Raw genomic sequence first — 13,659 nt, forward strand, 5'->3', positions numbered from 1 at the left:
GTCAGTCATCAGCAAGTTTGCAGATGACTCTATGCTGGGGGCAGATGTGTCTGGGTTGGAGGGCAGAAGGGCTCTGCAGCGGGACCTTGACCGCCTGGACAGATGGGCAGAGTCCAAGGGGATGGCATTCAATAGCTCCAAGTGCAGGGTGCTGCACTTTGGCCACAACAACCCCATGCAGAGATACAGGCTGGGGTCGGAGTGGCTGGAGAGCAGCCAGACAGAGAGGGATCTGGGGGTGCTGATTGATACCCACCTGAACATGAGCCAGCAGTGTGCCCAGGTGGCCAAGAGAGCCAGTGGCATCCTGGCCTGCATCAGGAATGGTGTGGTCAGCAGGAGCAGGGAGGTCATTCTGCCCCTGTACTCTGCACTGGTTAGACCACACCTTGAGTCCTGTGTTCAGTTCTGGGCCCCCCAGTTTAGGAGGGACATTGAGATGCTTGAGCATGTCCAGAGAAGGGTGATGAGCCTGGTGAGAGGCCTTGAGCACAGCCCTACGAGGAGAGGCTGAGGGAGCTGGGATTGGTTAGCCTGGAGAAGAGGAGGCTCAGGGGAGACCTTATTGCTGTCTACAACTACCTGAGGGGTGGTTGTGGCCAGGAGGAGGTTGCTCTCTTCTCTCAGGTGGCCAGCACCAGAACAAGAGGACACAGCCTCAGGCTGCACCAGGGGAGATTTAGGCTGGAGGTGAGGAGAAAGTTCTTCCCTGAGAGAGTCATTGGACACTGGAATGGGCTGCCCGGGGAGGTGGTGGAGTCGCCGTCCCTGGAGCTGTTCAAGGCAGGATTGGACGTGGCACTTGGTGCCATGGTCTGGCCTTGAGCTCTGTGGTAAAGGGTTGGACTTGATGATCTGTGAGGTCTCTTCCAACCCTGATGATACTGTGATACTGTAATGCATTGATGAGAGTCAACTGAAGACTTGAAGAACTTGCATTACATTGAAGGCTGCAGGATTAGAGGTCTAAGTATTGTGCTGTGTGGCAGGGAAAATTGTTTTTTTTTTCAGAGCCATTAAGTGACTGTAGGATGAAATCTCAAAACCGCTTGGGCAGCTCGTGGATCCCAGTGGTTTGCTCCAAACATGAAATGCATCTTATGAGGTCTTGAAGCTACATTGAGAGCACAAACCCCCATCCTATGCATGCTTACCCTTGCTCTATATTTAGGCTAGAGACATGGAGATATGCAGGTTCTTAAGTTCATAAACCAGCAAACTGATATCGTTCTAGACTTGATTTTATAATGTCTAGATAAGACATATCCTCCCCCCCCTTTCCTGCCCTTCAGAAATAACCAGATCAACACAAGTTGTATAGGCTCATTGTTAGGAGGAAGTTCTTACCAGAGAGAGTGATTGGCATTGGAGTGGGCTGCCCAGGGAGGTGGTGGAGTCACTGTCCCTGGAGGCATTCCAGAAAAGACTGGATGGGGCACTTAGTGCCATGGTCTAGTTGACTGGATAAAGCTGGGTGCTAGGTTGGCCTGGATGATCTTGGAGGTCTCTTCCAACCTGGTTGATTCTATGATTCTAAACATTATGAGGCACAAGAAAGCAGTGGAAGGTGGAAGTTACTTGACTGCTTAGAACTTTCTATCTAACTCCTGCTGAGCTTAGCCCATTTCAGATGGGAAAAAAAGAAGAAAGTACCCAGCCAGACCATAACTCTTAAACCTTTTAGCTTTCAAGTTCCTTGCCTGCTGTGTTTCAGAATACATACAGGAGCTACATAGATCTTCAAGAAACTTTACAGACATTGATGCCATAACACTTGGAAAAAAGGTTTCTTATGTGCATTCTATCTACTGGGAGAGCAGCTGAGGGTGTTCTGTTCATACCCACATCATGCAGCTGCTCTCTCAGTGCCCTTCCCAGAGATGGGTGCTGCCATAGATGTTAAGCAATCAGGATGTCCAAGGAGGGATCAATGACTCTTAGGAATGTGTGTGTGCATATATACACACTTTGGGGTTTGGGATTTTTAATCTGTGTGTTTGAAACTATTGGTTAAAGTGCAGAGCCATCTTTGCACCCAGTTCCAGGTGCTAGCCATTGTATCACCTAGCCCGAGCTCCAGGGACTGGATTGTTGGATTTGTATTTCTTAGTATCACCAGAGGCTGTGTGTGGGTTGAGTACCTGAGAACTGGAAGATGCGGAATTACTTTCTTTCAATGAAGGACTTGAATGCTGGGGGGTCCTCTTTCTTTCCTGGGGAGCACCGTTGCTGCTGGCTGTTGGGTAGAAGGTGGGTTCTGCTTTATGACTAGAGAAAAGGGCTGCAGTTGTAGTCAAAGCCTGCCTATGATAAGTACTCTCCAAGAGCCACCCCAGACCTTCCCAAAGGGGGGAGTGCCTTTTCATCATGACATTGATCAGGCGTTGGTGGGAGCTATGCTTAGGCTGGAGTGTCTATGAGTATGTGGTGAGCTTCATACAAGTATGTCTGGGGCTCTGCAGGGCTGGTTAGAGGTTTTCTGGTTGTGGAGACTTGGGGTTTAAGTGCCCAAGTCCCACAGAGCTGTTAGCAGAGGTAGCCAAGTCTTCTAGATGTTCTGGTTCCAGGGTCCTGCAAGGAATGGACTGCAGAATCCGGCAGCAGCTGCCTCTGCTGGAGCCCCGGGCCGGGGCGCTGAGCGCTGCCCGTGCTGCTGGCCCTTGCGTGCTCGGCTGTGCGGGTAGCCGTAGGTGCTGTAGCACGGCCAGCCCCACCCGGAGCAGCAGGATTTACCTCCCGGCAGGACTTGCCTCTGTTGCTGGCAAGTTCTTAGTGGGGGTGGAAGGATTTAAAAAAGCAGCCGCCTAATCCACTCCTGACCCTCCTTAAAAGCCTGCCCTGCGCAGCGCTCGGCTGGCTGGCCGCGTTGCTAAGGCCCGCGTGTATCCTGGCGACGGCGCCCAGCAAATCGCTGCGCGGCTCTCTGGCGAGCCAATATCGCAGCCCGGATTGCAGCGCTCCGCACGCCCCGGCTGGCGGCCAGCAGCGGTTCGGTGGCTGCTTCTGCTAACGCCATGGCGACGCTTCCTTCGGCAGAGGAGCTGCGGAAACCCACGGGTGTGCTGCTCAGCATCCCCCTGAGATAAGGGGGTGGGGAGGGGGCGTCTTGGCACACGTGCGGTGCGGGTCCAGCAATGGCTGTGTTGAACTGTTTAGACCTCTGCTTTTGAGAGCCGCGGAACAGCTTGGTGTGCAGCCCACTGCCCCCAACTGCGCCCCTGCTGCGGCCCTGGGGCGCTTCGGGGTGTTTTTTGGTTTGGTTTGGTTGTAGTGGTGTAGGGTTTTTTGGGGTTTGTTTTGGTTTTTCTTCCTGAGGGCTGGAACCATGGCAAAGGTCCCCGACCGAAGCAGGCACAAATGGAGTGCACTTCACACTTTCCTCCGCTGCAACATGAACCCGGAGACCCAACGGGTAGTGGTCTTTGTCATCCTGCTCTTCCTCATCATTGTCAACGTGGTGCTGATGTTTCTTTTGGCATTTCACTGAAGGAGGACTGCCGGTAGTGGTGTGGTGCATGGGGGTTTCCAGGACTGGGCAACAAATCAGCAGGTCAGCTTGTCGTTTTCTGCCTCTGGTCTGCTTGTCTGCTGTTACGGTAACCGTGTGTCTCAGACTATCCCTCCGTTGTTTTTTAATCATCACCTCCTTCCTCACCCTGCTCCCCTCACTCTCCTCCTGCCATCACCTGTGCCTTGCAGTTTGGATCATGGTTAAGCAGAGAAAGAGGTAACAAGCTAACCTGCTTAATCATAACTGTTCTCCATGGCACTAATCAGCCTTGATGCCTAACAATGTTGCTGCCATGTCTGCACACAGCACTTCTCAGCCCTGGAGAAGCCGAAAGTGCTGCTGCTTTGTTTGCAGAGGGACAGTCATTCTGTAACAAGCCCTTACACAAGAACCTGCTACATGTGAACACCTGCTGTAAAAAGCTGAACACCAGAATGCCTCCGTTGCTGGGCCGGGGTGGGCACTGCGCTGTGCCCTGGCATAATGCCCCCAATTAGCCAAAGTCACTGATAATAGAGTGCGTCGGGAAGTCAAGCTGAATAAAAGCTGCAGCACTGGGGAAGGAGTGTTTTGTTGGCTTTTATCCCATTTTCTTTATTATATCTCAGTCCTCATGTGCTACATGTATTAAGATGGCTGGCAGAGCCACAGCACAGGACACTGCCTGTAGGCCACACGCCTCTTACTGATCAGTAGTAGCCAACACACAGTGGGGAAGCTACTTAAGGAGCACTCCTGTAGACCCCTTAGCAGGAAAGTGCAGCAAAGCAGAGTGCTTACTCCAGGCCTGTTCACCTCGTTGGTGTTTTGTCAGCCACTCTGTACACCACAACACTTCCAGATTTGGGCTCTGGTTCCTTAGTGGAGCAACCCTCTACTTGTTGGTGTTGAAGGAGACCTACTCCCGGAGGAAGACGGACTGGAAACGAAGCCATTCTTCTCAATGACACTGCTTGCGTTTGTGCTGGAGACTGTGCAGAATATCCAAGCCCTTACAATTCAGCAGGATCCTTCACTCTCTGTGCTAAGTGCAGCGTTCACAAAGGCAGTGCATCTGCTGGCAGTGATGGCTGAAGTTACTGCAGTCGTTTCAGACCTGAATGTGTATCGCTCCCTGAACATGATCTGATGTTGGGAAAGGCTGGATGGTGATGTTGTCTCTGTCATCACGAGTGATGTGCCTGTACCAATTATTTATGTGACTGTGTGTAATATGTTAGTGCTGTACAAAATGTCAGTTTAGCAGACAAAACTAAACAAATGTGTACTTGGTGAGCTCCTTTCTGCTATATCTGAGCACAGGACGTCCTTTTGCCTGGGAGAGGCTTGTCTTTCATGGAGCTGGGTGTGGGGCAGCAGCAGGCCTTAGCTTTCTGCACCTTTCTGGCAATCTCTGACACAGGTTAACACTTCTGCAATATTTTAAAAAATCCCAAATGGGCTACTAAGTCTGTAGCTAGACATTGTGATAAACAGCACTGGAACCAGCCGGTGATGGTCTCAAGAGAGATGTTGAGGTGCTGGAACATGTCCAGAGTAAGGGTGACAAAGCTGGTGAGGGGCTTGGAACATAAACCCTATGAGGAGAGGCTGAGGGAGCTGGGGGTGTGCAGCCTGCAGAAGAGGAGGGGTGACCTCATTGCTGTCTACAACTACCTGAAGGGAGGTTGTAGCCACCTGGGGTTGGTCTCTTCTGCCAGGCAACCATCAACAGAACAAGGGAACACAGTCTCAAGCTGTGCTGAGGGAGGTCTGGGCTGGATGTTAGGAGGAAGTTGTTGGCAGAGAGAGTGATTGGCATTGGAATGGGCTGCCCAGGGAGGTGGTGGAGTTGCCATCCCTGGAGGTGTTGAAGAAAAGCCTGGCTGAGGCACTTAGTGCCATGGTCTAGGTGACTGGTTAGGGCTGGGTGCTAGGTTGGGCTGGCTGAGCTTGGAGGTCTCTTCCAACCTGGTTGATTCTATGATTCTATGAAAGATACAAAAGCAAACCTCAGTCTTCAAATGACAGATGAGAGAGCAAAGTATGGTTTTGAAGTCATAGGTGTCAGTGACAGAATGCTTTTTGCACTGTCTGTGAGGGCTGATCATGCACAAGGTTTGAGCAGGCTCTGAAAGTGCTGTTGTGCCTCATCTCATGGCTTAATCCATTGCCCTCAACAGCAACTGGAGCAGTAACAGACCTCAGCATCATGGCAGCCCCTGCAATAAACTGTTAGTTATTGCTCTCTTGCCTGCTCTGTATCTTGAAATAGTGCAAAACACATCTGATGGTGAATGAGAACTGTGGTTGCTCACAGGGCCTGCATGTATACACACAGTCCTGGAGAATATCCAGTAGGTCAACTCCATTGATAACCCAAGTGTTTGATTTAGTACATAGAAGCCATGTGGGGCAGTTGGTAAGATGAGCACAAATGTCTGCAGCCAAGACTGACACTGGGTTCACAAAGTGACTTGTTCTCCTGTCTAGCTCAATGTCATGTCACTGCAATGCTTCTTGGGTAGCTTTTGTCACTGAGCAGGGGACTGGAGCTCCCTGTTATGCTCTGCTTAGGAAGATGCTTCAGAGAAGTTTTCCAGGAACTTGTTTCCTGCATGCTTGATTAGGTAGCTGGAGGTGGTCTTGTGGTGATCAAGTAATTCAATCTCTGCTAGCTGCTCAGTTGAGGAATGTCCAATTCCTGCCACTTGCTAAAAGATTCTGCTGGCTTTGGAAGGGATGAGATGGCAAATTTGGTGATGGTGGGCTCCCAGGGCAGGCACAGCCCTGTTGTCAGCTGGCAAGTGCTCCCACAGTGTTGCAGCCTCCTCATTTTCTTCTCTCTCTGGTCCACTTTTACCCCATTTGCATCATAACTGGATCAGCATCCTCACGTCCAAAATTTCCCCTTTGTTCTGCTCAGCTACAGCTGCTGTCTGTGAGAGGCAGAGCCATTTGTCTTTGCTTATGTGATACATCAAAGCAGCCAATGCACATAATGAAAGGTGGAAGAGTGTCTTGCTACCAGCTGAACTAGTACCCCCAAAATGCTTGCTGCTGATACTAGAGGGAAAATGTAAATCTGAGGAATAATGGGACTTTGGGCAGTTAATGCCTCTGAGGTCCAGAACTGCCACCTTGCTTCCTGCAGGGCAGCTCTCTTCTCTGGGATATGTTGCTGCTGTTGACATGAAGGACTTGAGACTTTCCCAGCAGAAGATCTGCCTGCTGCTAGAGAAAATTAAAGAACTATTTTCTTCAAGGGTTATGGGGAGTCCAGGACAGTAAGGAATAGCCTGGAAGAAAAGTATGCTGTAGAATAAGGTAATGGAACCCTGGGTGAAGTTGCTTCCCTCTTCCCTTTCCCTTCCTTCATAGGGAAATTTCACCAGATTGTTGGTATCAGAACAGTGGGGAGGGCAAAAAAAAAAAGTAAGAAATGTTCTGGCATTTGAAAGTTGTGCTAAGACAAATTGCAATATTAAAGAGGACTCATTGGAGATACACGTCAGAGCCTGCCACAGGCTGGTTGCTAAAAGCCTGGGAATACTTTTCCTCTTCATAGTTGATTTTAGGTGAATGTTATTTTTCTCTTGTCACCTCTCCTCTAGGTGTATGTTACCTGACTAATCCTGAAGTACCTGTGATAGGGAACTCAGGGCTTTTTCTCCTTCCTCGACTTTACTCACAGCTATATACATTCAAGTAGCAGCTGCAGTTGGCATTTAAGTGGTAATCGGTCTGATGCTAGTTGTGACTCATTCAAGCCTACCTCAGATCTTCACTGAAGAAGCCCTGATGGCAAATAAAGCCCAGGAGAAAATAAAGCTATTGAAGGATCATCATGTGCAGGAGATGGTGATAGGACAGTGTGGAGGGAGGAGCTTTTGGCATTTCTGTCAACAGAGTTGGCTTCTTCCTCCTTTGCTTTCAGTGCACTTATTTGACCCAAGTGGTATGTGCCCCGTGGGAATGCTGTGATTGCCTTCCCTGCAGTCATCTGATGGCATTGAGCCATAGCCCCAGGGAGGGAGCAGCATGGCCAGGGAAGGGGGAGCCATGCAGTCATTGCCCCTCTGCAGAGCACTTGGGGGGTCTGGTGCCCACTGTGCTCCCCGTTCCTGCTGCAGACCAGGTCACATCAGCCCCTTTTGTGACTGCTTCATGATGACTCCTCCTTGGGGTGCAGAGTGAGAGCTGAGCCCTCAGCTTTTCCCAATGCTGCCACTGCAGTATACTCTAACTGCCTGGCAAAGCAGCATGCAGGGAGGGGGCAAAGTACTGCCTGTATAGGCCCTGCACAGGTAGTTTGTGTTGCCTTTGTGTGAGGCAAACTCAAGGGAACATTTAACATACAAGAGCTTTGCTCCACTACTGCTTTACTCTGAGCTTTCAAATGCAGAGAGCGTCTATGAGCAAGAGTGAGACTAAGGCATCATTTCCAAGAGGAGAATCCAGCCTTTAGATTGTATCTTCTCTTAATTTGTTCTCCCAGGCTAGCCTCATTTCTGTGGTGATATGTGGTATCTGCTGTCTTTGTGATTTATTGTTGGAATCTAAGGCTTGAGATGGCCAGATAAGAAATACACTAAGCATTTAGGATGATACCATCAACAATTACTTTTAATCAATGTTTCCAATGTTTTGATTTAAAGAAACAAAAACTCCACAGTCCCCCCACCAAAAAACCCTACAACCAAACAACACCCCCAAAAAAAGAACCCCAAACACAAAACCCCCACCAAAAAAAACCCCAGCCAAACAAAACCACTCCAAATGAAACCAAACAACAGACCCACAGCTCCCAAAACAACCAAAGAAGTTTCATTAAACAGATTAAAGATAGATTTTTAAGAGGAGGAGGAGGATGATGAAATATTTATGCCACCTTGGAATGGGTCAGAAGCTCTGTAATAAAAATGTGTCTTATTTTAATCCTTGTATCTGTTCTTTGGCTGGGATTATTCCAGGTGTTGCCACATATGATATACTTGCTTTTGTCTGGGTTGGGCAGTGGTGGAAATGGGACTCAAAGCAGCAGCATGGACCTGCCTAAGGCTCACAGTGGCATCCTCTTGCTACCTTTGTAGCTGATAAGAGTGAGTCAGCTCAGCTATGCTGATAATGCTGAAAGAAAAGTGACTCCTCAAGTACCAAGGGGATGTTGCTGAACCTTTCAGTAGAGGCAGTTATGTGTGAAGGCCTGGGAGTTGGGTCTGTTCAGCCTGGAGGAGAGAAGGCTCTGGGCATACATAAAACAGTACCTGAAGGGAGGCTACAGAATGGCTTTCTGTAAGATCACCTTTTGTTGGGGTTCTTTGTAAAGATCTGTGCTGATAGGACTGGGTGCAACTGTTCTAAACTACAGCAAGGCAGATTTAGGTTAGATATTAGAAGTTCTTTACTATGAGGGTGTTGGGACACTGAAATGGGTTGCCCAGAGGAGTTGTGGGAGACTCATCCCTGAAAGTGTTCAAGACCATGCTGGATGAGGCTTTGAGCAAATTGCTCTAAGAGGAGGTGTCCCTGCCTATGGCAAGGTGTGGAAACTAGATGATCTTTAAGGTGCTTTCCATCTCAAGCCACTCTATGGACCTGTGTGAACACAAGAACAGAATTAGTATGTTGTCTTCTGTTAAGCTGTGCTGGTTTGTAGTGCTATGCAGGGGTAGAATGTGAATGTTATTTGTAGACCCAGTGCCTGTAGCCTTTGTGGTCCTGTGGCTCAGAAGAGCATAGCAGAGCTGGGTTTACTGCTTTTGGTTGTTTTGAATCATGATCTTGTCCAGTCTGGGCATGTTGAGTGTCTGCAGAGCTGTGGCAAATTTGGTATGGCAATGGAGCTACACCAGGATCTCAGCAGCAGCCTAGCACAGCTTTCTTCACCTCACCTCACGAAACAGTTCCAGAAGTAGGTGAAGATGGGCTGCTGAGAAGTCATGGCTGTGTATTTTTAGTGTCCCAATTCACACCTGTAGCACCCAGGAGTCAGAACTTGTTATGCTAAGCACTGTATAATTAGGTAGTGAGAGGACTCACACTAGATACAGAGGAGAGCCAGAGACTGCAGTATCCTGTTGCTGCCTGATTTGCCAGAACATGCTCTGCACTGAGCTGCTTCTCTCCTTGATCACACTGAAAAGCTTGTGACTGCCATGGGATTGTTGTATTGGGCAGCAAGGTGACTAAAGTGAGAACCTGTAGGGAACAAGAGATATGTGGGTCTTCTAGTTGGAATACAGAAGCCATGTTCTGCAGGAGGAACAACAGATGCTTCAGTCTCACATAGTGAGAGGGCTTGCATGCATTGTGATATTGGAAACAAAAACGTGGTTCTGATTTGAGGCTTTAGCTTTGTTTAGGCTTTAAGCCTCTTCATCCTGACAATGTAGACACGAAACAAATATAGTCTCAGAAGACCCCAGGAGCCTGATCCCAAATGCCTGCTTCTTCTTGACTCAGTCTCTGTTAGCAGAGGACATTTGCAGTATGAAAAGATGAGTGGTTTAGGGTTTGTGGATTCTTCTTGTTGTTGTTGTTTAGGTACGGGGTTTTGTTGGGGTTTTTTTGCTTGTTTGTTTCAGTGTGTTTGGCTTGAGGAGCCTTCTGTAGGCATTACAAAGCAAATTACTCACATTTACAGATCCTAACCAAAGGCTAGGCAGTCTCCTTTGGCTGACAGTGAGGCATCAAGAGTTTTCTTCTTTTCCTTTTCTCTGTCTAATATCAAGGTTTTCCTCAGCCCCATTTTCAAAGATAAGTGCAGACAACAATTCCTAGGTCAGTGGAGAAAGCTCTGTGTGTACATTGTGAGAAAGGTCACAGAATCATCACCAGATGACCACCAGAATAGAATAGATCACCAGACAGATCACCAGAAAGCTGTGGGGTGTGGAAAACAAAAGTTTAGAGTCCTCATGTGCCTGCAGGACTTCTGTCTCAGACAGTGAAGAAAGGGAAGACACTAAACTGTGCATGGTTCTTTTAAGGCAGGGAGACCATCTCTGAGAGCCAGGGCATGGAAACTGCTGCCAGTCTCTGTTGGCCTGGCACATCTACCAGCACCTACCAGCGTTGCACAGACTTTGGCAGAGTGCTGTTAATCCAGGGAAGATGTTTCACAGGAGATAGGAGCAATAAAAACAATTTCAGCATGTTCTTTGCAGTATGCTCCATTAAAATTAAATCATGCACACACATCAAAAGGAAAGGTCTGTGCTGTGTTTCTGGCTTACTGCCTGCTGTGAGCCCAAAGAGATGCTGACCTTTTGATGATTCAGAGTGGTTTGCTAGCAATGCAGTTTGTATCTGCTTAAAAATGTTTTCCTTAACCTTATTTGTAAAACAAATTTAGAATAAGTTGCCTTCAAGCTAGAACTAATTCCATAACTCGCTGTATCTTTTGGGGGAAGGGAGTAGCAACAGCCAGCAGTGGCCAGAGAGCTCTGGGAGCTGAATGGTTGCCCTTTCTTCTGCAAAGAGCCAGGATGCAACATTTATCCTTAATAAATCCCTGTGCTGGATGAGCTGCAGCTGAACTGTTGTGGATACATTGTCCTGGGGGATCTGTACTCATGGGAGAGGCAGTAGAATTAGGAGCTGTCCTGAGAGAAGGAAAAGGATGGAAACGTTCCAAGGAGATGTGTTGGTGGGAGCGCACAGAGGAAGGGTAATGTTGCAGGCAGCAGTGAGAGGATAATGGGACAAGTCTGACACAAAACTGTGTTACTATAGAGCTTTTTAAAGAAATTATTTTTTATTGATGCCTGAGAAACAATAATGCAGAAAGGATGCAGCACCAATCACTCTTGAATGGGAGAAAAGATGCAGCAGCAGTCACTCTTAAACGGGAGAAAAGATGCAGCAGCAGTCACTCTTAAAGGGGAGAAAAGATGCAGCAGCAGTCACTCTTAAACGGGAGAAAAGATGCAGCAGCAGTCACTTAAACGGGAGAAAAGATGCAGCAGCAGTCACTTAAACGGGAGAAAAGATGCAGCAGCAGTCACTTAAACGGGAGAAAAGATGCAGCAGCAGTCACTCTTAAACGGGAGAAAAGATGCAGCAGCAGTCACTCTTAAACGGGAGAAAAGATGCAGCAGCAGTCACTCTTAAACGGGAGAAAAGATGCAGCAGCAGTCACTCTTAAATGGGAGAAAAGATGCAGCAGCAGTCACTCTTAAACGGGAGAAAAGATGCAGCAGCAGTCACTCTTAAACGGGAGAAAAGATGCAGCAGCAATCACTCTTAAACGGGAGAAAAGATGCAGCAGCAGTCACTCTTAAATGGGAGAAAAGATGCAGCAGCAGTCACTCTTAAACGGGAGAAAAGATGCAGCAGCAGTCACTCTTAAACGGGAGAAAAGATGCAGCAGCAGTCACTCTTAAATGGGAGAAAAGATGCAGCAGCAATCACTCTTAAACGGGAGAAAAGATGCAGCAGCAGTCACTCTTAAATGTGAGCACAGCCAAGCAGGAACGTTCCCGGGATTGCAATTGAAAGCAGCCCATCAGAAAACGTGCAAGCTTCATTAAGCAGGTATTCTGTGGGAAACACGGACTTCAGGTGTGTGGAGAGGTGAAGTGTAGGTCAGTCTGACAGAGTTTTCATCTACAGCCAGGCTGGAGCCAGAAACTAGAAAATCTGTGGATGTGTGAGCCCAAAGTCAAGTCTTGTTCAGAGCTGAGAGCTCAACCCCAGGCCTCTCTCCTTTCCGGTCTCTGAGACCCAAGAAAAGAGGAGATGAGCGTGTGGCTGATTTCCAGGTGCTGGTGTGGCTGATTTCCAGGTGCTGGTGTGGCTGATTTCCAGGTGCTGGTGTGGCTGATTTCCAGGTGCTGGTACGGCAACAGCCCAGCAAGCCCTGTTACAAAGCCCGGAGGAGCTCTGCGTGTTCCGTAGTTGCTGCTCCTGGAGCTGCTCCCGGCCGGGTGCCCGCATCTGTGCTGAGCAGGGCTTCCACGTGGCTTCAACATAGCAGATCCCACTGAGTTTATCCTGTCTAGGGCTCCCTGCAGCACCCCGGAATAGGTGGAAAGGGGGTTGAAAAGAGTGATTCTGCCAGAGGTCTGGGCTGTTTGGAGTAAACAGGTCTGTGGCACCTGGATCCTACTTTAATCTGGAGCAGCAGGTGCTGCACAACTGGGAGAGGTATGAGGAGTGGGATAGCCAAAAGTTTATGGTTCTTAAACTACTTTTAAACTTAGAGTATGTCAAACTCCTTAAACCACTTTAAGGCTTTAGATGGGTTTAAAATGCTTAAAACACTTGAAGGCCTTAGATGAGTTTAAGCTGTTTAAGCTGATTTGGAGCTTTAGAATGACTTAAGTTCTCTGGCTTTGAGTGCTTAAGGGCGTTTTGAGGTCCTTTGAGATCTTAATTGTGAAGGCCTTTCTGAACATTTTGAGTGAGGATGCAGCACAAATCCTCTTCTGTAGCTGTGCAGAGGGAGTCTTTTTCCTTGAGCACCTCGCAGGCAGTGTCTGAACCCAGGTCTCCCTAGGTACACTTTCATCTTCCTGTTTCTGGGGGAAAAATCCCAAGGCCAGGAGTTGGACATCCATATGGCAGGAACAAATGGCTATTCCAGGTGTGTGGACTGAGCTTCCTTCACGTGTCAGGCAATTGCTGTGTGTCAGGATAAAGTGTGTGGGATCTGTTACGTTGAAGCCATGTACAAGTGCTGCATTTCCCTCTGCCTGAGAAGTCCCAGCCAGGATGACGACAGCCCTACCCCAGAGGACATCTTAATGTTGGCAATTGGTAATTGCTCATTTTCCACCTGAAAGGGTGTTGCTGTACCTCAGGGAACAGATCCATCTCTGTCAAGTTAGTGTTTTCAGGGCTCACCATTTTCAAGAAGCAATCTGAGGGCAATATAAAAAGTCAGTATTTATTTTCTTTTGTCTCTCTTACTACCTTCATGTCCTAAGATCAGCTCTGTAGGGTCAGACAGTAACACTTTTATCTGTGACTTGGGATAACTGCTCAAGAATAGGATAACTGCTCAAGAATAGATGCAAGTATGGCCTGACTTTCCCTTCTGTGCCTTCTTAAGTGTGTTTAAGATCCTTTAAGGGCCATATCCTTATATGACATGTTTAATGGCCTCAAAAGATGTCCATTTGCTTAATCTTTTTTAGAGCCATCTGTATGTTTGGCTCTGTGGC

At 48.2% G+C, this 13,659-nt stretch overlaps 1 protein-coding gene across 4 annotated transcripts in view; it reads left to right on the forward strand.

The window, feature by feature from the left end:
- ARHGEF4 (Rho guanine nucleotide exchange factor 4) overlaps positions 1-13,659 on the forward strand; it is a 133,360-nt gene that overhangs the window by 93,600 nt on the left and 26,101 nt on the right. Inside the window, exon 1 of one of the 4 annotated variants that reach the window (XM_064165229.1) lies at positions 2,941-3,057. The exons of 2 other annotated variants lie outside the window; for them this stretch is intronic. The gene's annotated coding sequence lies outside the window, so the exon portion shown is untranslated. Of the gene's footprint in view, positions 1-2,940; positions 3,058-3,081; positions 3,551-13,659 lie in introns of those variants that run through there. One more of the 4 variants, XM_064165227.1, reaches the window with a different exon arrangement.

The sequence above is a fragment of the Pogoniulus pusillus genome, chromosome 26 (assembly GCF_015220805.1).
Source record: "Pogoniulus pusillus isolate bPogPus1 chromosome 26, bPogPus1.pri, whole genome shotgun sequence".
Taxonomy (NCBI): Eukaryota; Metazoa; Chordata; class Aves; order Piciformes; family Lybiidae; genus Pogoniulus; species Pogoniulus pusillus.